Source organism: Ovis aries, chromosome 1, assembly GCF_016772045.2.
Source record: "Ovis aries strain OAR_USU_Benz2616 breed Rambouillet chromosome 1, ARS-UI_Ramb_v3.0, whole genome shotgun sequence".
Lineage (NCBI taxonomy): Eukaryota > Metazoa > Chordata > Mammalia > Artiodactyla > Bovidae > Ovis > Ovis aries.
Genome location: NC_056054.1, coordinates 230,468,783 through 230,496,549, shown reverse-complemented (window position 1 = coordinate 230,496,549; position 27,767 = coordinate 230,468,783). Strand labels below are relative to the sequence as shown.

Genomic DNA, 27,767 nt, shown 5'->3' with positions numbered 1-27,767 from the left:
AGGAAATTTTCTTCCTGGGAATTAAGAAAGCTACATGTGATTACCATAAAGTTATTCATATTCTGAGCTCTTCCCACAGGCCAAGCCTGATTATAGCAATATATCATTATGCCAATTGAAGTCCTCTGTCTGGGTCCCAATCCTTGACCCGAGTTCAGGAGAATCAGGTTAAAACAATAATGATTTGATGTTTTTTAAAAATGAAGCAACCTAGATGCCCATCAGCCGATGAATGGATAAGAAAGCTGTGGTACATATACACAATGGAGTATTACTCGGCCATTAAAGAGAATACATTTGAATCAGTTCTAATGAGGTGGATAAAACTGGAGCTGATTATACAGAGTGAAGTAAGCCAGAAAGAAAAATACCAATACAGTATACTAATGCATATATATGGAATTTAGAAAGGTGGTAACAATAACCCTGTATGCGAGACAGCAAAAGAGACATAGATGTATAGAACATTCTTTTGGACTCTGTGGGAGAGGGCAAGGGTGGGATGATTTGGGAAAATGGCATTGAAACATGTATAATATTATATGTGAAACGAATCGCCAGTTCAGGTTCAATGCATGACACAGGATGCTCAGGGCTGGTGCACTGGGATGACCCTGAGGGATGGTATGGGGAGGGAGGTGGGAGAGGGATTCAGGATAGGGAACACGTGTACACCCGCGGCGGATTCATGGTAATGTACGGCAAAACCAATACAAGATTGTAAAGTAATTAGCCTCCAATTAAATAAATTTATATTTTTTTTTTAAAAAAAGTAACCAAAAAGCACATTCGTCTTTTTTTGGAACAGGGAAAAGAAGTTAGAACAAATCAGTGGTCTCCAGATCAACATCACCAGGGAACTTGTTAAAAATGCCAATTCTCATTTCAACCCTAGACCTTCTGAATCAAAAACTCCAAAGATAGGTCTTGTTTATTAACAAAGCCTCCAGGCAATTCTGATACATGCTAAAGTCTAAGAACTGTGACCCTATGGACGGAATTTTCTTTATTTAATCCCTTTGCCAGGGGATCTTCCTGACCCAGGGATCGAACCCAAGTCTTTGGTATTGCAAGCAGATTCTTTACCATCTGAGCCATCAGGGAAACCCCTAACTTCCTCTGTATAATTTCCTTATAATGAAGCATGCTTTCTTCCCTTGTGAACATTACAATGTTAGAACAATGATAGAGATAACCATGCTTAAGTGTGGTTTGGTTTGGAAAAACTGCTCAAAGTTAAACACAGACGTTTGACTATAATCCAGAACTGTTGTAACCTCAAGATTGTTGCTGTTCATGAGACATTTTAAAACAAGATTTTATCCCTGGGTTATAATTTCCAATTTGGTATAATAAATAAAGTTCAATATCTGTTTTTTCACTGTTCCATGTGTTTGGTAATACACATATGACTCTCAAATTTTTTTGGATAAAGAAATAAAAATCTCATCTACTTAATTTTCTCAATACTACATTTGATGCTGTTAGCTAAAAAACAGTTTCCCTTATCTTTTTACCTTTTTTCAATCTTGTTAAGTTATTGCATGCCACTGTTTTGTTTTTTGACTAACTTGTTATTCTAGAGAGCTGTTTATTTGCCTTTTATTGCATTCTGTCCATAACAGTATCTACAGTAGCCCCATAGACAAATTCAGATCTTAAGCCATTTGAGACAGCGCAAAAGCTGATAAAAAAGTAATTGTCTCCTACTTTGGAAAGGAAGATGTATGCATTTTTCAGTAATAAAAACAGACTTCTAGCTAGAGAATTTTAGGTAATATATTACATAATGCCTAAATTCAAGTATATACATTTAGAAGCACCACCAAAATCTAAAAACAAATAGAGCTGGATCTCCTACATGAAATAATTTCCCTCAATACACATGACCCCCCACACTTTGAATCAACCACTATTTATTAATGAGCTGCTCTCTCATTTATTCATAGTTTGGGGCCTGCTAGCAGACACTGTGGCTCATTCACATGATATTACTTATGAGATAGAATACAGGTAATTTCAAGGCTTAGCTGGCCTTTCAGTATTAGGACTGACAGATGAGATGTTGTAATACATTTGCAAAATTTGATGAAAGCAGAAAAGAACATTCTCAGATAATAAAGTTTGGCCCAAGTCCAGACAGCTGTGAACTTGATTCTTTAAAAATGACTTATATGGTCCAATTGCACTGTCTCTACAATTTTCTTTTTACACATCAGTCTGAATCTAGATTATATGTATAAGATTTATTTGGTGTTTTTTCTTCATTTTGATTTATTATTACACTATTTGGACTCAACTTTCTCTGAAATGTCTTCTTTGAAAAATGATGTAATATATATTACATTTATTATACTTAATGATAAACCTTTCAGTAAATTCACCAGTGTAAAAAAATGATCAAAATAACATACATTTAATTTAATGCAACACATGATTTTTCTTTAGGAGATTTTACACAGACAAAAATCCTCAAGATTTTGGCCTTTATCTAGGGCCACTTGCTTTCAGCAGGAGACTAGTTTGAATCAATTCTTTTCCCTTTTAGATTATATTAGTGTCAAAATTCTTATGTGACCCACACGGTTATTTGTGAGACACAACAAAGAAAGACCAAATCTAACCATTATTTCTGGTTAAAAGGTTTAGATATCGTTTCTGATTTGAGTCTACCTCTTTTCTACAAGATTTAAGTATTTTATTTCTCTTACCAAAAAGAGAGTTCATAAAATAAAATTATAAACTGACTTTTTGTGGTCAGATATATACTCCCACATGGAATGGAATGCCTTCATCAATTTAAAATGCTTTCCAAATCCCTAGTCATGCTGTAAGACACACAATCCTCAGTTGGAGATGGATTAAAAGGGTTAACATATCTTTTCAAGTTAATCAAGACTCAATTTGAACTAACTCAATTCTTTTCCCCTGATTTAATGCTTCCATTTTTTATCAGTGACCTGAAAACATTTGATTTCATAGATGCCAATGTAGACAAAAAGCCTAGAACACCAAAGAATTGGTTTTCATTGCAATGGCAACTTGTTCATCTTGTTTAAGCTGGTTAGTAAAGTCAACATTTCCATGTCTAATGTTCCAAATTTTATACTAATGTAATCTAGACATCTTATTAATGTTGCCATGGAATGCTTAAGTTTATTTTCTTACCTGTGATTAAACTTAAAATTTTGGTTACTTCTCCTATAAGTTATTTTGAAACCAAAAGCCCCACATTTTTATAACTCTTTTAAGGGTTTGGAAATAAGCTACCATAAAATTACCTGCTTATATACTTTCTAGTTCAACACAAAACAATCCATAGCATTAAAAACAAACGAGTCTGAAGATGCTTAATTTAGGTGAGGGGATGAAATTGCCCCCCATGTTCTCAACCTGCCTTTTGTCTGTAGAAAAACTGTAGTTAAAGAATGTTTAACCAAAGAAGTGAGAAAACACAGAAGCAAAGGAAAACTGTCAAACAAGACAAAATAATGCTAGCTTAGGCATTAAGCAAGGTCAAGGACTTTTAGTTCCTCCTCAAGGGCTATAGATAAAGTTTTCAGCCATATTCTTTGAACTGTCTCTTAGATACTGAAATCCCCACCAGGTGGAAGAAGTTAACTACATGATGCCCAGACTGTAGCTATGACATAAGCTGCCACACTTCTGAGATCTGGCCTCAAAGAAATAGAAACAAACTGACCCCAGAAGTGAAGATCAGCTGTACTTGAAGCAGTCAGGATGACACTGATCAAACCACTGATGACGAATTTCAAGATGACTGTCAGAGTTGACTGAGGTTTCTGCATGTAGCCCCCTCCCTCCACCTATAAAAGCTCTTGCCCACCGATAGTCATGGACAAGGAAATGGCAGCCCACTCCAGTATTCTTGCCTGGAGAATCCCAGGGACAGAGGAGCCTGGTGAGCTGTGGTCTATGTGGTTGCACAGAGTCGGACACGACTGAAGCTACTTAGCAGCAGCAGCAGCACTGATAGTCAGTGGGGGGAGTCCACCTTTGGACATGAATCCACCTCTACCCTCCCCTTGCCAGCCCCCAAAATAAAGCAAATTTTTCTTTCCACCAGCCTTGCTTCTCTATTGACGTTTGGGTGGCGAGTAGCCAGACCCCACCTTGGGTAACAGAGACATCGTAATTTCAGGGTTTTTTAAAGCCCTTACCAAATAAATGATATTTTTATGTGACTAAAAATATTATCCAGAAAAATACAAATTGTGTTTTAAAAGGAAATGAAACTCTCCATAGTTTTGTAAAAGAGAACATCACTTAAAGTCAACCCTATCCCCAGTGTATCTATCACCTTCACTCTGACCTTCACCAGGGAAAGTTAGACCAACTGAGAAATAAGGCAAATCCCATGGATGGAGGAGCCTGGTAGGATGCAGTCCATGGGGTCGCTAGGAGTCGGACACGACTGAGTGACTTCACTTTCACTTTTCACTTTCATGCACTGGAGAAGGAAATGGCAACCCACTCCAATGTTCTTGCTTGGAGAATCCCAGGGACGGGGGAGCCTGGTTGGCTGCTGTCTCTGGGGTCGCACAGCAGCAGCAGCAGAGGGGGGAGGAAGCAGCAGTGGAGGGGAAAGCGTGGGTAGGGGGAGCTGGGGGGCATTCACTGGATAAAACACTATGCCGCTATGCTTAGCCGCTCAGTCATGTCCGACTCTTTGTGACTCCACGGTCACGTGGTCACCTGCCAGGCCCCTCTGTCCATGGAATTCTCCAGGCAAGAATACTGGAGTGGGTTGCCATGCCCTTCTCCAGAAGATCTTCCCAACCCAGGACTCGAACCCAGGTCTTCTGCATTGCACAGATTGTTTACCGTTTGAACCACCAAGGATAAATCACTAAGTTCAAACAAATGAACCACTGATTCAAAACAGTTGAGCTCAGAACAGAGGATATTTCACATCAACTCATCATACCTTAGTGTTGAGTTTTGGTTCGAGTTCTTTTTTTCTTTCTGTTCCCCTTTGAAACTCGAGACTTTTTCAGATTTGCAATTTTTTACAGTAAGTCTGGATAAGGTTAGATTGTCAATTTAAGTTGGAAAGTAGAATGACATTATTTGTTAACCATGCTATTCGCTTTGTTTTTTTACACAGACATCTTTTTTTCATATATTTTACTCATTAGAGAAAAGTCCATCTATCACAATTTCAATTATTGTTATAATGTAACAGAAATTCACTGAACGATTACAGAGTTTCAAGTCTCACTCACTGCTGGCAGGTGGCCCACTCTAATCACCAACCCTGAAACCTGCATTTGGTCACTAATACACTAAAACATTGCTAATGACATGGAGGTATGACAAGATAAGACCAGCCTCATAATGAATGACTCCACAAAAGCAAAGTGGCAAAAGTAATTATAGAATCACATGGACCGCTGGCCTTGAATTGTCATGGACATCCCATTTCATGTTCAGCTAAAACAACTCAGAGATAACCTTATGTTCAGCAGGAGCGGAGGTTGTATCACAGATGCACTTCAACTGACACATGCTTCTGTTTCAAGAACTAATTGTTCTGTAGGAAAAACATCTTCAATTTCTTTATTATTGAGATGAATTAAACAGCTTTCTACTGTCAGATTGTTTCCTAACACTCCACAAGCCCTGTGGAAATAGGAGTATATGATTTTTAAATGTTTTAATAATCTTGTACTGGGTTTTATTAGATACCACTCAGCATCTCCAATATCCCATGCATTCCCATAAAACCTTGCAAGAAGTTTTAACTTATATATGATGTGTAACTAGCATAATTACAAAAAAGGTTGTGTGCATTTAGATATATCAAATGTCTAATCTGATATAGTCAAGAAAAATCTAAACAGAAAGCTGAATAATGATGCTGATAAAAGTTGTATATAAATATTTCAAATTACTTAATATTGTTTTAAAGATATTTCAATGCAAGTAAAAATCCAGTGGGCAAAATAATAAAATTAGACTATAGTTCTATTAGAATTAGCATGGAAAACTGAATATTTTTTAACTAAACAAAGAAAGGATTGCTTCACTGAGGTAATACTGCAACAGCCGAGTTGGTCCATCATAAAACTGAGCCCCACAACCCAGCCTGTGACACTGTCACTTGTATCCAGATGGATATTTTTTTTCCACAGACTGTTAATAGACAGTGTCAAGGTGATGATAAACACCAGAGTCTAGGCACATATATCAATACACTCTGTGATGGCAGGGGAAAAAAAAAAAGCTGAAATAACCACAAATTCTAGACAGACTTACTACTGTGATAACCTCTACAACAAATGTAACACGTCAAGGTATTTCTAAACATTAACCATTTGTTTGAGTTCTAGGTCTAAAATAGCATCATCCTAATCTTATCAATTTGAGGTTGAGGGAAAAAAACAAAGTCAGGGATGTGTTTGCTCTTGCAGCACTTGCTCCAAAGACTGGTTCGTCACTGAAAAACACTAAATATTGGTTTTTTGATAAGCTGAAATTAATAACAAGTGAGAAAGGAGACATAGTATAGTTAGGAAAAGAAATTTAGAAAAGGGAAGAAAAATGTTTCCAGGGCATGGGAAAGAGAGAAGGGAGGTTCTTAAAATCCTAGAAAAATCTTGATAAGAGAAACTCATTTGTATAGAGCATATTTATTGTGTATTAAAGAATTTTACACAGACCTAATTGCTAGGAAGAAAGTATTACTCTTATTTCTCATTTTGCCTCAGACAGCAAGAAAAAACAGAGTCAAAACTGGGGTCCATAGACTCAAATTGACAAGACCTTGTAATATGTTTATTTTTAAATTCACCTTACCTCAGGTTTATTTTATTTTTCGTATTATATCTATTATTTTACCTTATTTTATATACTTTAATAAATTGCTTCAAATTTCTCTTGGAAAGAGGTAGGATTAATTCCCTATTTCATTGAATCTAAGGCTTCCCTTGTGACTCAGTGGTAAAGAATCCACCTGCCAATCCAGGAAGCAGGAGTTTGATACCTGGGTTGAGAAGATCCTTTGGAGAAGGAAATGGCAACCCACTCCAATATTCTTGCCAGAGAAATTCCATGGACAGAGGAGCCTGGCGGGCTACAGTCCATGGCGTTGCAAAAGAGTTGGACACAACTGAGCAACTAAAACACACACACACACACACACACGCCTCCCTTTATTGTAAGACACACCATTTGTATGTATCTGACTAAGAAGGGGACAAAAAAAACAACAGGGAACACACTGCCAATTCATCTTTAATACCACATAATTATAAGATGCATTCTGATTTCAAAAATGGTAAAAGTGAAACAAAAAGACCATCTTTGAATCAGTGAAATACAGTAAATCATTCTCATTGGTATATTTATATTTTAAATAGTTCAATTTTGTGCTAGGCTTTGGAGAGCAGGGCCAAGAATTCAGATTGTGGAGATGAGCAAGACATGAGCCGCCATGGTGTCATACCCTTTTGTCTTATAGTCGAGGATATGCAGAAGAGAAGACATAGTCTGAATCCTCAAGAAGATGTGCATTGCCATCTATCAATTACTCACAGAATGGGGTTTATTTACCATATGTGTGTGTACTGAAACTAAAACTAAGCCTAAAATTATAAGGTTTTTCTTTTTCTATGAAAAAAAAGACACACCAATACCAAGTATTCTCTTATATCTCATTTTTTTCTGTAAAATATAATTCTATTTTCATTTCTGGCATCTCAATTATTATTAAAGACTTCCTTCCATGATTAAACTCTGCTGTGCTAGTTATTTAGTTAAGAATTAATGAAAGATTTAAGCAGTAAATGGGAAAAAATTAATCTCATGTAGAGTTATCCTTTGTGGGAGAATTTGGTTCCTTGGGTTTTTCATATCCAGAATAAAACAAATTTTAGATGGATTTTGTGACACTCTAGTACAAGTGAAAAGTAAAATTTTTCTTGAGATTATAGTGTTGTATATGTATATGGGGAGAATGAGGCACTTAAGTCAGAGTTTCTGATTTTTGTTAAAAGGTAGCTATGCATAGATTTCCATTTTTCCTCACTTAAATTTATAACATATTATCTTTATGCCTGTAACATTTCTAAGTGAATTGTAAGTCTAATAAACATATTTTTAACCTCAAGCTACACTCCAGTTATAATAGAGATAATCCAGTATCATATATATATAATAGTGAAAAGATCTCATACTGAAATAAAATCTGATTGTAAGATAATTGGCAATATGAATAGCTGGAAGTTAACAGTGACTTTTCCTGAACACACAACATTTAAACATTAATGACGGCAGAAAGCTAATTAGTAAAATTTAATTGGATGTATGCAAAATAGTATAATGAGAAAAGTTAAAGCATATTTAATTTTTAATCCATATCCAAACTGTGAAGTGGAAAACCAACTAAAGCCAATCATTGTAAAAGCTAGAGACTGACACATTTTAAAGACTACCCTATTAGCACACAGAATGAACTGATGTTCAAAATTAAACATGGTAATATATTCTCTTGTGCCTTAAAAAAACACACATATAAAATGCAATTATCTAAACTGTTTAAAGATAAAAATTTGAAATAGAAGGGCAGACAAATGTATATGGTAAGTGACTGCACGGAATATAGTTTGAAGAATAAATTGAATTTTATTATATGCAGAGAAACATCCATAGTAAGCCACTCAGCGGGCCAGAGACACCTAGAAAGCAGCAAAGGTAAAAGGAGACAGGTCATGGTTAGTGCCCAGTTTCACTGAATCTGATACCAGAGCAATATGATATGGAAGTCAAGAAGGTCAGTGCTATTCAGGGTATGTATGTTACCGACAAGTCGACAGTCCCTCTCGGTACACATGATACTGAAACCACACCCAGAGCACAGAGCAAGGAAGAAGGTCCTGTTCAGAGTGGATCACAATCCTCACTGCACATTATGATCATCTAAGGAACTTCAAAATACTGATGCCTACACCCCCACACCAGGGACTTCGATTTAATTGATCTGGGGTGGGGCCTGGGCTGGAGGATGTTTTAAAGCTGCCGCAGGAGATTCTAATGAGCAGCCAATGTTGAGGACTTTGATATGAAAAGACCTTGGAGTACTTTGTTCTGGCTTTTGCTGATTGGTAGGTGTGTATCTTTTTCTTGGAAGTGAATGTAACCTTTTGTTCTTGCCTGACACTCCTCAAAGAAGAAATGTGATGTTGGCACATTACACTATGAGTAAGAGACAATGTCAAGACTGTAAGTCAGAGATATCTTATCTTAAATACTGCCGGGGTCCAGCCCTGGTGGATCCAGGGAAATTCAAAGCGTGGACGGCGTAGGCGAGGAAAACTTATTTGTTTATTAATATAAGAATATAAGATTAGATTAGGGAGAAATGGTGTAATAGGAAAATTAAGTGGAGAAAGAAGGCTGAATAACTTGGTTTACGTGGGAAGCCAATAAAGTTCCAGACAAGGAGCTTGCACCATCTACATTAGGCCACCGGTGCCCTCTTGAATATCGTGGGCTACCCTGCCTTGGGCTCCCCGTCGCATGGATCTTAAAAGCTGGGACAAGTAAGTACACATGGTGAGCCTCCACGCCCCAGATGGGAATTCAGCCAGAAATTAGAGAGGAGACACAGGGGAAACCAGTCCAGCGACTGGCCCGTCCTCTATTGTTCAGAAGGCCTTTTATACTTTTTGATTATACATAGAGATCAATGGGTAACACAAAGTTATGCAGCGTTAGCAGTCCAGACTCTTATCAAAACCAGGCTTTTCTCTCTGCATACCTAATTGTATACACAAGTCTTAGATGATTTACATCATCCTCTGGCCAAAAAGGGCCAATTAACATTTTACAACCTTTTTTCTGATAAGGGTTTGTTAACTAGAAGACTTATTTGTGTTGATCTTCCCAAAGTCTAGTGCCACTCTCAGAAAGTACTAAATAAAGTTACATTCTTACATAGCAAGGACACAAGAGGAGTGCAGTGATATATAACAAAGAGAAAAGTAATTAACTCAAAAGTCTAGTGTTGCTAACACCAAAACTATTATATATCTTTTTGCATATCCCATTTACATTGATTAACATCTTCCCAGGTGCCTAAAAGATAAAGAATATGGAGGCCTGGCAGCAATCTTTGAGTCAACAGTGAAATCCTGTCACCAATATGATTTTTAGCTCTTTAGAAAAGGCTCTGTATCTTTAAGATGCTTTAAGCTTTGTGCCTCTCGCTGTTGGGGGGCTGTAAGCAATTGGGGGGCTGTAAGAGGTCCGGGGGAACCTGTTAGGCAAGCTAGAGAGTTATCAGAGGGGGTTTAACTGAAACATCCCTTTCAAGTGCAGAAGACTAAAGCCCTGATTTGACTTTTTCCAGAGAATATCAGAAGAGTGGAAAAGCAGGAAGATTCTTATTTTTGGGGGGGTGGATGCTCAGGAAATTCCAGGGGGAACCTCGGAAGCTTGATCACGTCCTTGAGTTTTGTCAGGCTTCCTTCCGCATGACCTTGTCATGGGCAGGATTCCTCACGCTGGCCCCCGACAAAATACCACAATCAAGTCTACAATGTCTTCCAATGTCTTCTCTGTATGATAGACCATTTTGCTAGGTATTGAATGTTGAAAAAAATCTGGTTTTATGGCTTCTCAGCAGGGAACTTAAAATACAACATCATTAAACATGGGTAGGTATTTGTCAGGGTTCTTGGTAGCAGCAAAAACAACTCTAAATTTAGGCCAAAAATGAATTCTTAAAAGACTTCTCTCTAGGAAGCCAAGAACCAGGCTTGAGGCTATAAACGAATAGCAGGGCTCCAAACAATCCTCAGTCCTCTCCTGTGAGAACCCCACTGCTCTTGGGCGCAGACCCGGCTGGCCGTCAGCCTCTTGAACTGCTGGCAACCCCAGTGCAAGCTGTAGGGCACAGTAGCTGTGCCCACTCATTGCCCAAACCCACCCCAGAATCAAGCCCTAGCTCCTGTGAATGAGTCTTACTGAATGGACCCTGTCCACAGCCCATACAAGTCCTAGCAATCCCTGCTTCTACGTCACTACCTTCTGGATCTAAGTCAGCAAAGCCACATTCCTGCCTGTGGGTCTCAGGGAGGCTGGCAGAGTCCTCATCTGGCATTTTTCACTCCCATAGTGGAACATGGTCTCTCCTTCCCACTAAGACTCTTAAGGTGGGAAATTCTTCAAACAGAAAGGAGCTCATTCACTGAGAAGCCAGAAAAGGATTTCAAATGGCCTATGCAAGAATATTTCACTTCTCCTAGGATTAAGTAAACCTAAAGGAAATTATTAGTACTTGGTCTGCACTTTTCTTCTGTGTCCATAGTTTTCTCTGTGTCTTTGGTTTCTGAGAGTAGATCTAACTTCAAGTTCCCAAGTTCATTTTCATGTGCCTTGTTTACATTAGACTCTCTACCACACAAATATTTTATTAAGCACTAAAGTAAAGTTCCTCAGTTCATACCTAGCATACCAAGTTCTTAGGCTGATTTCCCAAATTGTGCTGTGGTATGTTCTTATACCTAAAATTTGCCAAGTATGGATAGGTATTACATATTGTAAAATATTGATGCACCCTTAATTATATGTGAAACATGAAACAACCATGTCCATTAACAAGCTCTGGAAATTTACCCCCAAATTTCATTTTACATTATAAGTAGATCTCATTTTTAGACAGCACACGAACACTGGTGTATGCTAGGAACTATGAGGTTTAACATGTTTTTGTGGCTCTGAGATCCTAACTTGCCCAGGAAAGAAAAGTTTGTGCTGGCTCAAAGACATCTCTAAAATTTCTTCTCCCTGTCTGTGATGCTTTGATTATTTCTAAAACATTTTCTGGCCTGTAAAATATAGCTCCTCCTGCCATTTGTTGGCAGACACTTTGAAAGGACTTGTAATATATACTTTTTCAGAAAAAACTGAATGGTATGATTTCAGACCTACATAGTCACTGTTTAGTAGTCTAGCCTTGTTCTGACAGGTGAATCGAAATCTTCTCCTTGGAAATAAATTAGGTTATTATCTCAAATACAAAATCAAATGCATCCTCAACTAAAGGTTTCTCAAAGTCATTTCTTTCAATGGGAAAACTTTTTTCTCATGAGAAGGAAAGAGGTCATCTTTACCCAAAAGCAAATGTCCAATTCAAACCAGAAAAGGTATGACATAGTCAATCCCAGTGTACAATAAACATAAATAACTTTGAAGGAGGGATCCCAGTTTCCCACAACTTACCTTCCTAATGCAAAACTTCCTTTCCTAATTCCAAATTTCCTTTTGGGAAAATAAAATAAGAGTCAGGTTAGTTTTGAAACACAGAGTACTTCTAAACACAAGGGGCTCCAGTTCTAAGCAGAGTAATCTAAGAAAAGGTAATTTTATGAGATACCAGATTTTACCAACTGTATGCATTTTTCTATGGAGAAGGTGCATAGCTTTCAATAGAATAGAAAGGGGATACAACTCAAAAAAATGAAAGTTAGGGAACAGTGCTCTGGAGAATAAAATAGAAAGCCCCATCCCTGGTCCAAGGATGGTTCTTCAACCACCATCACTCGGCCATCTAACTGAAATGGTGAGAGGCAAAGTCAATTTTCCAAATTCAAAATTTCTCTGGTGTTCTAGTTTCCATATTTCTTAGATATGAGGATACAAACTGCCACCATCTTTATTTTAAAGAGATTTCTATAAGGGACTGAAGTATTCTTTCATTCCTTTCAGAACAGTGAGTGCCAAGTGGCTACCCGTTTAGAGACATCGTCATCCTCGCCACTCACAGTCCAAGTCCACAAATGGTAGCAGGTGACAGGAAATGTTCTTCTGCAGTAGGACACACCATCATATAAAAAGAAATAGTAACCATGAGTGTGGCATTCGAGTCATAAAAACAGCATTTTTAAAACTTTAAAATGCTACATGGCAGTTTAAAATTCTAAATGGTAAAGTATTCTCTTCACTTTCCATCGTATTTCTATTTTCCACAAAATTTTAAGGAGATAGTTGTCATCAGATATGGCTAAATAATTCTTTTTAAAACACTAAAAATATTCTGGTTTGTAATGTAGAGAGCCCAGTCCTCATTGGTTTGTGATTATAAAAGGAGTCATGACTGAATTAATCCTTAGCCTTTTTTTCCAGAAACTCATCTCTCAAAGTTTCCTCCATTATCTTCAGGAACCCCCTACAATCCCAGTGTACTTTGTTCATGATGGTATTACATCAGCTTTTCACAAAATGTGTTCCCTGGAACAGTAGATCCAGAAAATGACCAGGAAGAAAGAAACTCTGGGAAACATTGTACCTAGATGCCTCCTTAGCAAGATGCCATGAACATTCCATTAGTGCAGGTGCCAAGACGTCCTATTTTGCCTTCTTTAATCTAATGTCACTTACGCCCTGATCCAGAAAGTAGAGTTTGCAGTAGAAGAAGATGTTTACTTTCAGTTGTAGCATTCCGTAACATTTATGGCTTTGTCCTTGATAAGTGGGTAGGGAAAATATTAGCTGTTCCACATCTAATGGAAATGAGAAAATTAAAGCATAAAAAAATTATTTAGTCAATGTCACCCAGGGTATTTATGACAAATCTGAGACTCAAGTCCAATGCTCTTTTTATTACCCTGGTGGTTTAGGGCTTCCAAGTAGTCATAAGAGGTTGGGACAGTCACTTACTACCTATCACATAAATGAAGGAACACACTTGGGCCTTCAGAGAACCCACTGTAGAAAAAAATATCCTAGTCACATGATTTCCTCCAAAACCTTGATCTTATTATCCTACCCTATTACCTTTTCAAGGCCAAGAAATTCCTACTGCTTTCTCTTACCAACCTATACCCAAATTTTGTATCAGCTTTTCTCAGTTCATACCAATTAGGAATCAAAATTCTGAAAATTTCAAGAAATAATGAAATGTAATGAACTGGAGAGAAAAAATATAGACAAACTTTATATTTAAGGTTTAAAATGTTTCTATAAAACTTTACAAATGTGAAATTACTGATTAGTTTATAGAAAATGAAATATTATCAATTGAATTTCATTTCCTCATAAAATCATTGTTTCATTACAGCTCAAATAAACCATTGAATGGATTTGTTGAAGTTACATTTAAATGTATTATATTTTCACATAAATGGAACATTATATTGCCAAACCTTAAACCATTTAGCTAGTTTTAATATTTTTGAATTTTTGAGAAGCAGGCAAACTCTTGGGAATAAATGAAATACTATAAGTCAGTAAAACAGAAGGTTATTCTATTTTATGGACAGAGTCTGCCAGTAAGGACAGAATAAAGGTCATAGTTTTTATCAAAAGAGCTCAGAAAAAAAGCAACTTTTTGAGTGATGAAGCGATCACCACATGCAAGTATGTCTGATCAGTCTCAGTTGTCTAGAAACCTCTACAAGCAGCTTTTGCTTTTCAAAAATTTCCTTTGTATATTTTTGTGGATTTCTGAAAATTAGAGTTTTGTCCTGAATAAAACAAGTTTCATCTTGCTTCCCAACATCGCTCATTTTCTTCCATCAGAGGCAGCCTTACGGGGATGTACCAAACTACCCCCGCTCCATGCAAGTTTCATAATGCTGGTGCCTCCCTGCTGTACCATATAGGAGTCAGAGAAACACTGGCCAGTCCCCTTTGCCTCCTTCATCCCACCCCCTCACCAGACTCCAGGCGGCTTCTTTTCCTGAAACTCCGCAGCAGATCATTGCTCGGGTTATCTCTTCTCACCTAATCCTCACCTCACAGTTGCCACTTGTTTTTCAACACAACTAGGTCTTAAAAACAAAATTGATCAACTATGTGTTTAAGAAGAATCCAAGTGTGTACACGGTCCTTTCCTTGCCATTTCATTCATCCACTCAACAGACTTTTATTAGGAGCCTGCTCTGGCTGGTTTGTGCTGGGTGCCAAGGATACAGAAAGCATTAAAACAGGACCCCAGCCTAGAAAAGTTCACTCTAGCAGGAAAGACATTGTGTCCAAGATAAATTGTGACACCACAGAGTACACACAGTGACAAGTGCTGAGGAAATACAGAGAAGGAAGCAATTACTCTACCGGAAGAGCTGGGGAAAGGAGGTGGCCTTATGGCTAGATCCTCAAAGGTAGATAGGAGTTGATCAGTCTGAAAATCTGAGCACAAGTATACCTGAGGCAATGGCATGCATTAATTGAAAGAAATGAGATGGCTATGTGCATTTTAACTTACATGCCAATAAAGTTTTGGAGGTGCAAATGCTGTCAACCTCAAAATCTCTGTGAGAGAAATTTACACTTTCTGATCCAAAGGAAGGACATCAATCAACTTTTGGCATTCCCTCCACCTTACCTCACAGTCCTGTCAGGAACCTCTCCACACCTTCACCAACAATGATTTAAATAGGCTATCCCTTCTCCCAAGTTTTCAGGCCTACCTGTTAACATCCACTCCTTCACACCTGATAAATGAACCAGCAATTCATTCTCGTGGAAATACAGCTGTAAAGTTTCATAAATAATAAATTAAAACTTGCAGTTGCCATCGAGGTTAAAATAATCTTTAGACTAACTATTGGCAGAGCATTTAGTCATAGCTCATGATGGAATATGGTTCTCCCGCATTCAGCTCTAATTTTCCAGGTAAAGGTGAATGGTACAATGTCAAAAGTATCTGAATGTCTGGTGTCAAGTAGGCATAACAGCTAACTAATATTTGGGGGTTTTAGTCATGTTTTATCCATGATCCTGGTTTTCCTTATCTCAAAAACAAAAATTAAAAAGTGAACAGAACTTCTGCTCCCTCTCTCCTTCATATCTCCCTTATTTCCCCACCAAATTTGGGGTGCAGATAATCCCTTCTATGTTATTACCACCCATTCCCTTCTCCAACCCCTCCCCACCCCCACACAGTTAGCTCTTTGTCAGGCCACTCTATTCCTATCCTAATGATTCTGCCTCTTGAAGATCTCTCATAGCCTCTAATCTAATCAAATATTCCCATTAATGCTTAATATTTTATACCACACAATGTATTATTCTTTCCCACCATCTTTCCTTTTAAAGCCACCTTTGCTCTCAGTTATGAATGCAGTCATTCATCAGACATCCACTGATGAACCCAAGTCTGTGCTAGGCACTGGGGTTAGCACCATTTCTGCCTTCAAGAAATTTTTAATAGAATAGGGAAGTCAGAAAAGAGTCCCATAACTATAAATAGGCATGTTATGTCATTAGAAGATTCACTGAGTGTATCCTTTCACCCAACAAACCAAAGACAAAGAAAATGTCCTGGAGAAGGTGAGCTGGGTTCAGAAGGTCAAGATTGAGTTCATAAGCAAGGAAAGGCAAGGCAGCACTTTCCTGGAAAAAAAGTACTTCTGTGCTTCTCCAGTCCTGTTTCCCTACCTGCTGTCTGTCCACCTCTTTTCCATTTTGATTCTAGGTATAAACAGAGACTCAGTCCTCATTCCTCAATGCTTTCTCTATCCACATCTGCTCATCAACAGAACCTACTTCATAGTTTAACCACACGCAGTATGAGATGATAGTTAAATCTGAGCCTCCTGCCCCAAATTCCCAACTCCCTACAGCCCAGAACCACAGGAGGAGCACACTATCTCCTGGTTATCAGTGTTTTCAGACCTGGCTCGCTATCTACCCCTGAAGAGTGGCCTCTTCCCAGCTTGAGAATTTCCAGCAATAGGACCATCCTTCCAGGGATTGGAATTCAAAACCTTGAGAATAATCTTTTTCTTCTCTCCTTTCTCCCTACTCAGTTTTCCATGTATTCATGAATGAATAAAAATATTATTCATCACAGGGTCCCCTTCTTCTAAAACCCCTAGTGAAATCTCTTTTGCCCTCAAAATAAAATAATTCTTAATCTAGATTTAAAACTCTCCATAATCTGGTCCCTGATCCAATCCCAATACCATGCAGTCTCGTCATATCAATATAACATTTGAGGGTTTTGAAAGCGTCTTCCCAAAGCTACTTCTGCAAACATGATCTCTTTTGCACTACCACAGTGCCCTGATAAGACAGGCGAGGCAGGCATTATTATTCCTCTTTCTTTAGAAGACAAAACCAAGACTCTGAGAAACAGATTCAACCAGGTCTTCTAATTCTTAACTCAGCACTCCTTCCCATTGGCTCACATTGTGTTTCATGTTTTGATTTATTACACAAGTGCAACACCAGTTGTTTCTCTCCAAATTGAGAGCTTCTAAAAAGAAGGAAAAGTGTCAGAGATTTTTTTATTTTTTCTGTAACTGCTCAGCACGAGGCATGTGGTACTGCGCTGTGGATCAAAAAGACCCTCAATGCTTCTTGAATAAGTGTTCTAACCACATGATTCTGTTTAAGAAAGTCACAGTCTTACTCCTTCGCTTAAAGCTCAAACCCTCAGCTCTTCTGATTAGATTCAGTTCAGTTCAGCTCAGTTACTCAGTTGTGTCTGACTCTTTGTGACCCCCTGGACTGCAGAATGCCAGGCTCCCCTGTCCATCACCAACTCCCCGAGTTTGCTCACACTCATGTCCATTGAGTCAGTGATGCCATCCAACCATCTCATCCTCTGTCATCCTCTTCTCTTCCTGCCTTCAATCTTTCTCAGCATCAGGGTCTTTTTAAATGAATCAGCTCTTCGCATCAAGTGGCCAAAGAATTGAAGTTTCAGCTTCAGCATGTCTTTCCAATGAATATTCAAGGACTGATTTCCTCTAGGATTGACTAATTAGATTATCTTAATATAAACATGTGACCACAGCTGACAAGGTCTTCGTGATCTTACCATGGCCAACCACTCAGATTTCATCCTCTCCACACTCCATTCCCCACTCTTGTCCACCAGTCTCCTTCTTTCTGTTACCTGGGTTTGCTGAGCTCATGCCCACCTTCGAGCTTTGTGTAAGCTGCTCTGTGAACTAAAACGCCCTGTGGCTGACTCCTGCTCATCATTCTGGTCTCAACACAAATGCCACCACCTCAGAGAAGCCTTCCCTGACCACCCAACCTAGAGTTAGCCTTAGTCATTCTTATCCTGATATATTTTCTTCCCAGTACATATCATAATCTAAACTTATGTGTTTCATTGTTTGTCTCCCATTAGAGTGTAAACTCAGTAGGTCTGAGACATTATTCCTCTGTTTCCCAGTGCCTAAACTAGGGCAATATCTATTTGTCAAATGCATGAATGGATGAATGAATGAAGAGTGGATAAACCTGTTTCATCTATAAAAACAGAGTTGGAATAGATAATCTCTAAAGCCTTTCCCCACATAGTGCTCTTCAATGAATCACAGTTGTTTTTTCACGGAATCAGCATAGGTTCCTTTACCGGTAGTCATTAGGACATGCTTTATTTTTCTCTTGACTTTATTTCTCTCACTGAAGAGAGTCTCATGAGTAGACGAACAATATTGAGAGAAGACAAGAAAGAAGGTCAAATAATGCAGCTCAGGTAAAGAACAGCTTGCTTCATATTGTGAGGCAGCTGCCTCTCCTGTCACAGCCTTGTCACAGGCTGCAGTCCCACAATCACATTTGCTATCCACGTTTTGTTTTTTAATATGTTTGCATTATTCTCCCAATATAACCCTTTGTTTTCTTCGGCCTTAATAAAGACATTCCTAAGATAGTTATTATTTCTGAGCTTTCCCCAAGGTACAAAATATATTGACTGAGAAATCAGTTCTCCAATGGGAAATGCTGGCACATACCTGGTGAGACAAGTCAGCATGTGCCTTCAACTGCTGGTGACAATAGCGATTGTGTTTGCATATCATTCTCTTTGCATATTGGGCATCCACTTATTGCTGAATTACAGTTATTCATAGAAAATATTATTTTGCAGCTACTCTGAAGATAGTAGCTTTATGAGACTGTGATAAAGACTGAAACGAGCCATTTTAAATGTTTCTAACCATTCTGAAGGAGATCAGCCCTGGGATTTCTTTGGAAGGAATGATGCTAAAGCTGAAACTCCAGTACTTTGGCCACCTCATGCGAAGAGTTGACTCATTGGAAAAGACTCTGATGCTGGGAGGGATTGGGGGCAGGAGGAGAAGGCGATGACAGAGGATGAGATGGCTGGATGGCATCACTGACTCATTGAACATGAGTTTGAGTGAACTCCAGGAGTTGGTGATGGACAGGGAGGCCTGGTGTGCTGTGATTCATGTGGTCGCAAAGAGTCGGACACGACTGAGCGACTGAACTGAACCATCATGAAGAACAGCCAACTACTAACAGTGGCTCCAAATCATTAATGATTGCTGACCTTTATGTAAGCTTGTCTTGGAAAAACAAAATCTACCACTCGATACTTCCTTTGTCAAGAGACTCCAGAAAATGCACTTTGAAACTTGTTCAAAGTGTACTATTTACCCATCATTATGGAAACTTTAGACTTACAATGTTTTCTGACCTCACTGCAACTTACATGTGCTGAAGAGCCTTCCTTAAAACCTGACAATGTTGGATGTCCTTACTGCTCACAATGTGAAAAGGTTATAAAGTAGAAGAAAGCCTCTTTAGAGGTTTTTTTGACTTCAATGCAAATTGCACCCTCAGTAGACTGTGGCCTTACATGCTTCACTTTCATTTAGCTACATCATCAACTTCTAGTTCCTGTTTTTGGCATGAAGATGCCAGCTTAATCAGACTATAAATCATTTTCTGCCTTTGCCCACATGTAGCGACCACTGACATCTTAGATTATTATAGTTAATTAGCACTTCAAAGAACACAGAAAATAGAAAATGTGCTTAGATCAAAATGTGAAAAATTATTCTGGTCTCTTCTAGCATAGGGTACTGGCATGCCTTGCCCCAGAGCAGCTAGTGGGCAAAGGAAGGCTCCTGAGAATAGTCACCAAGGACAAAGGGTTCTCCTCCTGAGCTAGACCCCCTCTTTTGGATTTCTGCTTAGCATCTGCTTAAAACCCAGTTATTTGATTACAAAGATAAGATAAATGTATCCCCAAGGATTACATCAATTAAATTAATAACCTAGAATTCCAAGGACAAAAATCCCCAAGTCAAAAGATTCAGAATAATGGAATATTTACAGAAAAACCGTGAAAACCTGTCTTCCAGCCATGAACTTTATAAAATAAAGCCACTCAAATGTGCCGGATTTAATCAATGATCATAAATAATGCTAAAGTACATTATTATTAAATCTTTTCTCCCTTTAAAAAGGCTGTACAGAAACAATAAAAAAAAAAAACCATCGAGTCAATTTCAAAACTAAGATGTAAATATCATAATTAGTTTTGCTGTATGCCTTTTTATTTTTCATGAAAGGTACTCTACTGATAGAGAAATAATTTATGAAAACAGAAATATTTATTGCAGCTTGCCTCATGGTTATTATTGATCATTTAATTTATAGCCTGAATAGTTTATTTACACCTTTAAAGATATTTTAAGACCTGTTTTTAAATTGTATTACTATACTTACTTCATATTATCTAAAAATATAACAAAAAAGAAATGGCTTTAATTATTCTCATCATTTTAGATTTTTTAAAGTCTTATTTTTTTAATCACACAATTATCCTAGAGACTAAAATAATTTTCCCACCACCATCATTTCACCCTTTAAAAATAAATATGTGGTTCCCAGTACTGCAACAAAGAATAAATTACACATATCCTGCTTCTCCATTGCTGCTAGCTTAATTCAAGGTAAATTCTCCTTATGTAACATAAGAAATCATTTCAGCTCTATTATTTATCTAAAATAAAAGTCAAATACTAACAGCCAAACATTAAAAAATATTATTTTGTATTATAGATTTGTGCTCAGTTGCATCCGAGTCTTTTGTGACCCCACAGACTGTAACTCACCAGGCTCCTCTGTCTGTGGAATTCTCCAGGCAAGAATACTGGAGTCGGTTGCCATTTCCTCCTCCAGGGGATCTTCCCAACCCAAGGATCAAACCTACATCTCTTGCATCTCCTGCACTGGCAGGTGGATCCTGTACCATTAGTACCACCGGGGAAGCCATAGATGGATAATGCTTAAAAAGATGCAACACAAAGATACTTTTATACTTATAAATGAAAAATCTCCCAATTCAAAAGCAATATCGAGTCTTCTATTGTTCTATAAACCCACAAAACATAATAGATGGCCATGTTTTTCTCCACCCCCCCAAAAAACTATTGTCTAATACAAGTTTAAAAATAGAGTTTTAAAAGTCAATATTCACAGTTATTTTACAATGGAAATACTGAGATTGGAGGGGAAATGAGTTGCCCAGCTTAATTCCACTATAGTGGCAACCCTCAGCTAGAGTTCAGAAAGGACTCTGCCAGGACCGCTGAACACATCCCCCCAGGTTGTGGACTGCTCATCTCCATTGTGTACCGTTTGTGGGGAACACAACATTCAGCAGCAACCCTTGGCTTTGGGCAGTGCACCACCAGCCCAGCTGTACATGGCAGTCTGGTTTCAGTGCTGCCTTTCTTCCACTGGATCACACTGATGTTAATTACTTTAGTCTGATTCTCTGGCAAACACTCTTCAACTGTCCTTATTCCGCTTCCAATATCCTTTCCAGCATTTAACTTTTTAACTACTTTTGTTATAAGAAGGAAACTCTGGATGTTTTTATTGACCTAAAACTATTAATTTTCATTCAATATTCCCCCCAAAAGCCATGTTTGTCTATCAATTAAATTTCACAAATAGATTTCAGAGAGGATGCTATTTTTCCTCTTAGGTCAAGGGCTACAGAAAAAAGAACATGAGATTTCATGTCAAACACATCTTAGATATGTAAACTTGGGCCATTTTCTTAACCTCTCAAAACCTCTGTTCCTTCTTATTTAAGATAGAAGAGATAAAAATTACTTTTCCATCTTCTTGTAAGGATCAAAATGACATATATGGAAGAGCTTAGCACAGTAGTTAGCATAATCTTTGCTCAGCATGCATTAACTTTATGATTTTTATTTTTATCATCATTTTGAACAAGGGTCAACACATTGTTATGGTACTGAGTTTTTACATGCTTTCCTCATTTTTTCAACTCATGACATGATAGTGCTCATTAATGACAAGACATAGGACCTAGTGAGGCATTCTAAGACTTGCCTGGTATCATCTCCCACAATACCTCTTAGTAAGTCACTGTCTCTATAGCAAGTGTTATGTACTCAGTGTTTGGATCCCCCCAAATTCACATTTTGCTTGCTCCTTGGAAGAATAGTTATGACCAACCTAGACAGCATATTAAAAAGCAGAGACATTCCTTTGTCAACAAAGGTCCATCTAGTTAAAGCTTTGGTTTTTCCAGTATTCATGTACAAATGTGAGAGTTGGACAATAAAGAAAACTGAGCACCAAAGAATTGATGCTTTTGAACTGTGGTGTTGGAGAAGACGCTTGAGAGTCCCTTGGACAGCAAGGAGATCCAACCAGTCCATCCTAAAGGAAATAAGTCCTGAATATTTATTGGAAGGACTGATGCTGAAGCTGAAACTCCAATACTTTGGCCATCTGATGCAAAGAACTGACTCATTTGACAAGACCCTGATGCTGGGAATGATTGAAGGTGGGAGAAGAAGGGGCTTCCAGATGATGAGAAGGTTGGATAACATCACCAACTCAATGGACATGAGTTTGAGTAAGCTCTGGGAGTTGGTGAAGAACAGGGAAGCCTGGCATGCTGCAGTCCATGGGGTTGCAAAGAGTCAAACACGACCGAGCAACTGAACTGAACTGAACTGAAATTCACATGCTGAAGCCTTAACCTCCACTGTTGTGGTCTTTGGAGATGGGGTCTTTGGGAGATAAATTAGGTAGGTTACATCATGAGAGTGGGGCCCTCACAATGGGAGTAGTGACCTTAAAAGAAGAGAAAGAGATCTTTCTTGCTCTCTCCCTGGATATATGCAAAAGGAAATGCCATGTGAGGACACAGTAAGAAGTCAGCTGTCTACAGGCCTGGAAGGAAGCTTCATGAAGAACTGAACTGATGAGCCTACTGACCCTGGACTTACAAGCTTCCAGAACTGTGAGAAACAAACTTGTGTTGTTTAAGCCACCCAGTCTCTGGTATTTTGTTATGGCAGCCCAAGCTTACTAATACAACATGGTAACAATCTGATGGCACCCTACACTCTGCAAGGGAGCACTGAGTAGGTCTATGGCATTTTGATGCAGAACATTAAAGAAAGCTATGCATTAGCAATAAAAGATCAGTGTAGAAATTGATTGTGCAAATTTGAAAGTTGACTAGGCAGTCCACACAGAATTTTAAATCTTCAAGTTCATTCTGCCCGAGGGGTTCACAGTTAGCAAATAAATGGCCTCAGTGTTTGCTTCCCCCCACCCCAATCAGTATAAATAGGCCCTTTTTCTGGATGAGCAGTAATTTCCCTGGGTAGAATAACATATTCAATCTACTTCTGAGGCATGCAAAATCTCTGCCTCACCTACAGGAAGAGAGCTGTGAATGATGAAGAAGGTGAGGGATCAGGCAGTTTCATACACATGTGTTTTTCCTATAAAGCAGCATATGTTTTTCAGGTTGATGTTGGCCAGATTAAATTGATCAGGTCTTTGCTTACTGGGAGAAAAAGAAATTTCTGGGTTATCTCAAGTGAAGTGACAATCAGACAGGCGATAGCATTGCACTAGAAGAATACTAACCATGTGGATATTTCTAGATGGAAGACGGGGTATGAGTGTATTGTTTTCTGCTGGGATGGGAATATGGCAAAGGAGATTGCTGGATATGTGTGATTTTTGTATCCAAAAATGAGATACTAGTGCTATTCAAATAGGGATGGAAAATCTATCATTTCTGAGACAACTCCTTGGATGATTGCAGCCCTTCATTCTGAAATGAAGTGTCAGGGACAATCACCTAGGCTTCCTTTCCCTTTTTTTTTTTTATGATCAGAAATAAAGTATAACTCTGGAGCTAAAGGCCATGCAGGTAAGGTCAAATATGGTGCTTTAAGCAGTTTCCACAACCAAATATGGTGTGCTTTTCACAGTGGGCTTCCCTGCTGGCTCAGTCAGTAAAGAATTCACCTGAAATGAAGGAGACTGCCTGTAGGACAGGAGACCCAAGTTTGATCCCTGGGTTGGAAAGATCCCCTAGAGAAGGGAATGGCAACCCATTCCAGTACTTTGGCCTGGATAATCCAATGGACAGAGGAGCCTGGAGGGCTACTGTCCATGAGGTCATGAGCTGGATGCAACTGAGCAACTAAACCATCACCACTTTTCCTGTAGGAAGCCACACCTCAAACAAATTGAGCTGCTCACCCCAACACTCTGCATTTCCCCATTGCTTACTAAGCCTTTTCTCTTGCCCTTCTCCTAACTTAACACTCACTACCTCCCAGGGCTCAGCTCAGATTCCATCTTCTCTGTGAAATCACCATGCCTTCCTTGCTAAAACCAATGCCTTTACACCCTTAGCTCCAAGAGTCTTTCCTTTGTTCCTCTCCCCTACGCTGGGCACATGCTTCCGCACACCCTGTTGTACATTTTATCTCCTCCTTCACCTGAAACGTCCTGGAGTCAGGAACTGTCTTACTCATCCCTTGTAGCACCTCATAGTAGGAATTCCATATACATATTGATTGAGTAAATGGCATGCGTTCTCTTAATTTTCTGTCACAAATGAGCAAAATTGCAACCAACTCAAACCATACAGGACTTGGGGCCAGCTGCACTGCACAATTCCTGGGGCACCTTTTATTTGCCCACAAAGTAAATCATTGCCTGAAGTCATGCAATGCAGCTTTCCTCAGAGCTTCAGCCCTTTCACATGTACAGTGACTTTAAACTTTTAGAATACAGAAAAAAGTCTGCTGGTAGATGGGTATTGCAGTGCCTCCTGGCTATTCATTTGTGGGAATAAACATTGATATTGTTTTATGTTTTTATGTTGCTTTTAAATGTGTCAGTATTCAAGGTGGATTTAAGGGCTAACAGAATGCAAGAAAAAGTAAAGCAAGAAGCAAACAAAAAGGAGCACATTTTTGGAAGGCTCATCAGAAAGATGTGCCAGAAGGTGTCAGCCCCCTTCTCGGTCTCACCCAGGCCTTTAGGCCACACGAAGGGGACCTGTTTTCACTCTGAAAGAAGGATCTTTATTGGTCACAGCTGTACCTCATCCATAATGCATTAGCCTGAAAAAGAGGCAGGAACCTCAACCCAGAAGCTGCTCCAAGAAATGACGAAAAATGATGTGAAATAGCATATTGCTCTGATATGATCTCTTTTTCAAATTTAATCAAGCGTATCCCAAGAGGACACCCCCAAAATTTTATCTTCAGGACTAAGGGCCTGGGGCAGGATGTGGAGCAAGAAAGGAAGCCTCTCAATATTTATTGAGAGGGTTGGGGTAGGGATATGAAGAGTATCAGCTTTTCAAATAAAATGGCAAAGTGTAAAATGTGAGCAGTCCAAGGCTCAGAGGGGTAAAGGGGTTTACTATGTCATGCAGCAGAGCGGGAAGATGAGAGCCCAGGGCTTCTGCTTCCCTAGCTGAGCTCTCACCACGCCATCCTGGCACTGTCTGATTACCTTGAGGGGTTCACTCTGCCTAAATGCACTACACCTTCTCAAGGCAAAAGACACACAACCACTGTGGCTTCTGCCTTGTAAACTATGATCTAAAACAAACAATTAACAGCATTTATGTCCATTACAGATATATGTTTGTGTGCCACTATTGTTAATCCCTATTTCAGATACAACCATCAAAATCAGGAGTTTTAGAATCCATAGAAATGTTAGGAGAGTAAAGGTACACTTTCTTTCCTTGCTGGTGATATGATTCACATGTATAAAATTCAGGACACTTTCAGAAAAAGAGAAGAAATCATTAGAGTTTAGTCAAAGAATTTGGTAAAGAGCCTATATACAAGATAAACACAAAAAATCCATAATTATTTTTCTATACTGGTATTAAATAGCTAAAAATGGATATTAGGGAAATGTTTAATTCATAATAGGGATGTCTATAAAGTAGGAAAACATCCCATCAGAAATATTGTTCATAACTAAACTTAAAAGCTTTTTCACAGCAAAGGAAATAATAAACAAGATTAAAAGACAACCCTCAAAATGGGAGAAAATAATTGCAAATGAAACAACTGACAAAGAATTAATTTCCAAATTATATATAAGCAGCTCATACAGCTCAATATTAGAAAAGCAAACAGCCCAATCAAAAAATAGGCAGAACGCATGTAAGAATTAAAGATTTTAAAATTTAAAAAATAAAAAACTAAAAAAAAAATAAAATAAAATAAAAATAAAATTCACAAGAAAAAAAAAATAGGCAGAAACAGACATTCTCCAAAGAAGACATATAGATGGCAAATAAACACATGAAAAATGCTCAACGTCACTAATTATTAGAGAAATGCAATCAGAACTACATGCGGTATCACCAATCAGAATGACCACCAGCAAAAAGTCTGCAAACAATAAATGCTAGAAAGGATGTGGAGACAAAGGGAACACTCCTACACTGTTGGCAGGAATATAAACTGATACAGGAATAGAGTACAGGAGAAGAGCATGGAGTCTCCTTAAAAAACTGGGGATAAACTTACCATACGACACAGCCACCCCACTGTTGGGCGTATGTGCTGAGAAAGCCACAATTCTAAAAGGCACATGTTCCCCAGTGTTCATTGCAGTATTATTTACAATAGCCAGAACATGGCAGTAACCCAGATGTTCATTGACAGATGAATTGAAAATGAAGATGTGATACACATATACAAGGGAATATTACTCAGCCATAAAAAGAATGAGTCTGAGTCAGTTCTAGTGAGGTAGATGAATCTAGAGCCTGTTATACAGAATGAAATCAGAAAAAGAAAAACCAGTATCATATATTAACTCACATATATGAAGTCTAGAAAAATGGTACTGACGAATCTATTTGCAGGGAAGGAATGGAGATGCAGATGTAGAGAAGGAACTTGTGGACACACAGCGGGGGAAGGAGAAAGTGTGAATGGAGGAAGTAGCATTGACATATATATACTACCATGTGTAAAGTAGATAGCTGGTAGGAAGCTGCTGTACAACACAGGGAGCCCCGCCTGGTGCTCTGTGATGATCTAGAGGTGTGGGATAGAGTAGGGGAGGGAGGCTCAAAAGATAGGGGATATATGCATAATTATGGCTGATTCACACTGTTGTACAGCAGAAACCAACACAACACTGTAAACCAATTTTCCTCCAATTAAAAAATAAGTTTAAAAAAAGAAATATTGTTCAGGCAGTGTGAAGAAAACCATACAATTTTATCTAAAGGCCATAAAACAAGGTCTGAATAAAGGGGAAAATCTATCATGTTCCTGAAAAATGAAAGTGAAAGTCACTTAGTCATGTCCGACAATTTGTGACCCCATGGAGTGTATAGTTCATGGAATTCTCCAGGCCAGAATACTGGAGTGGGTAGCCTTTCCCTTCTTCAGGGGATTCCCCACCCAGGCATCAAACCCAGGTCTTCCACATTGCAGGCAGATTCTTTACCAGGGAAGCCACCAGGGAAGCCCATGTTCCTGAATGGGAAGATATAATAGGATAAATTGTCAATCGTCCAAAAATGCGTATATAATGTAAAAACTACAAGTGTATTCCTATTGGATTTGGTAGAACTGTGAGCTAAATAAAGCTGTCTTAAATTCATATGGAATATAAATGATCATAGAGAGCAAAAAATAAAAATAAAATAATAATAAAGTCAAGGGTTTCAGAGAAAGGGTTGTTGG

The 27,767-nt window shown here is 38.5% G+C and overlaps 1 protein-coding gene across 5 annotated transcripts in view; it reads right to left on the bottom strand.

The window, feature by feature from the left end:
* The window catches only part of VEPH1 (ventricular zone expressed PH domain containing 1), a 676,809-nt gene that overhangs the window by 554,924 nt on the left and 94,118 nt on the right, over positions 1-27,767 (bottom strand). For 2 of the 5 annotated variants that reach the window (XM_060394259.1, XM_060394295.1), the window contains exon 2: positions 12,247-12,285. The exons of the other annotated variants lie outside the window; for them this stretch is intronic. The gene's annotated coding sequence lies outside the window, so the exon portion shown is untranslated. The remainder of the gene's footprint in view (positions 1-12,246; positions 12,286-27,767) is intronic. 5 annotated transcript variants of the gene reach the window in all.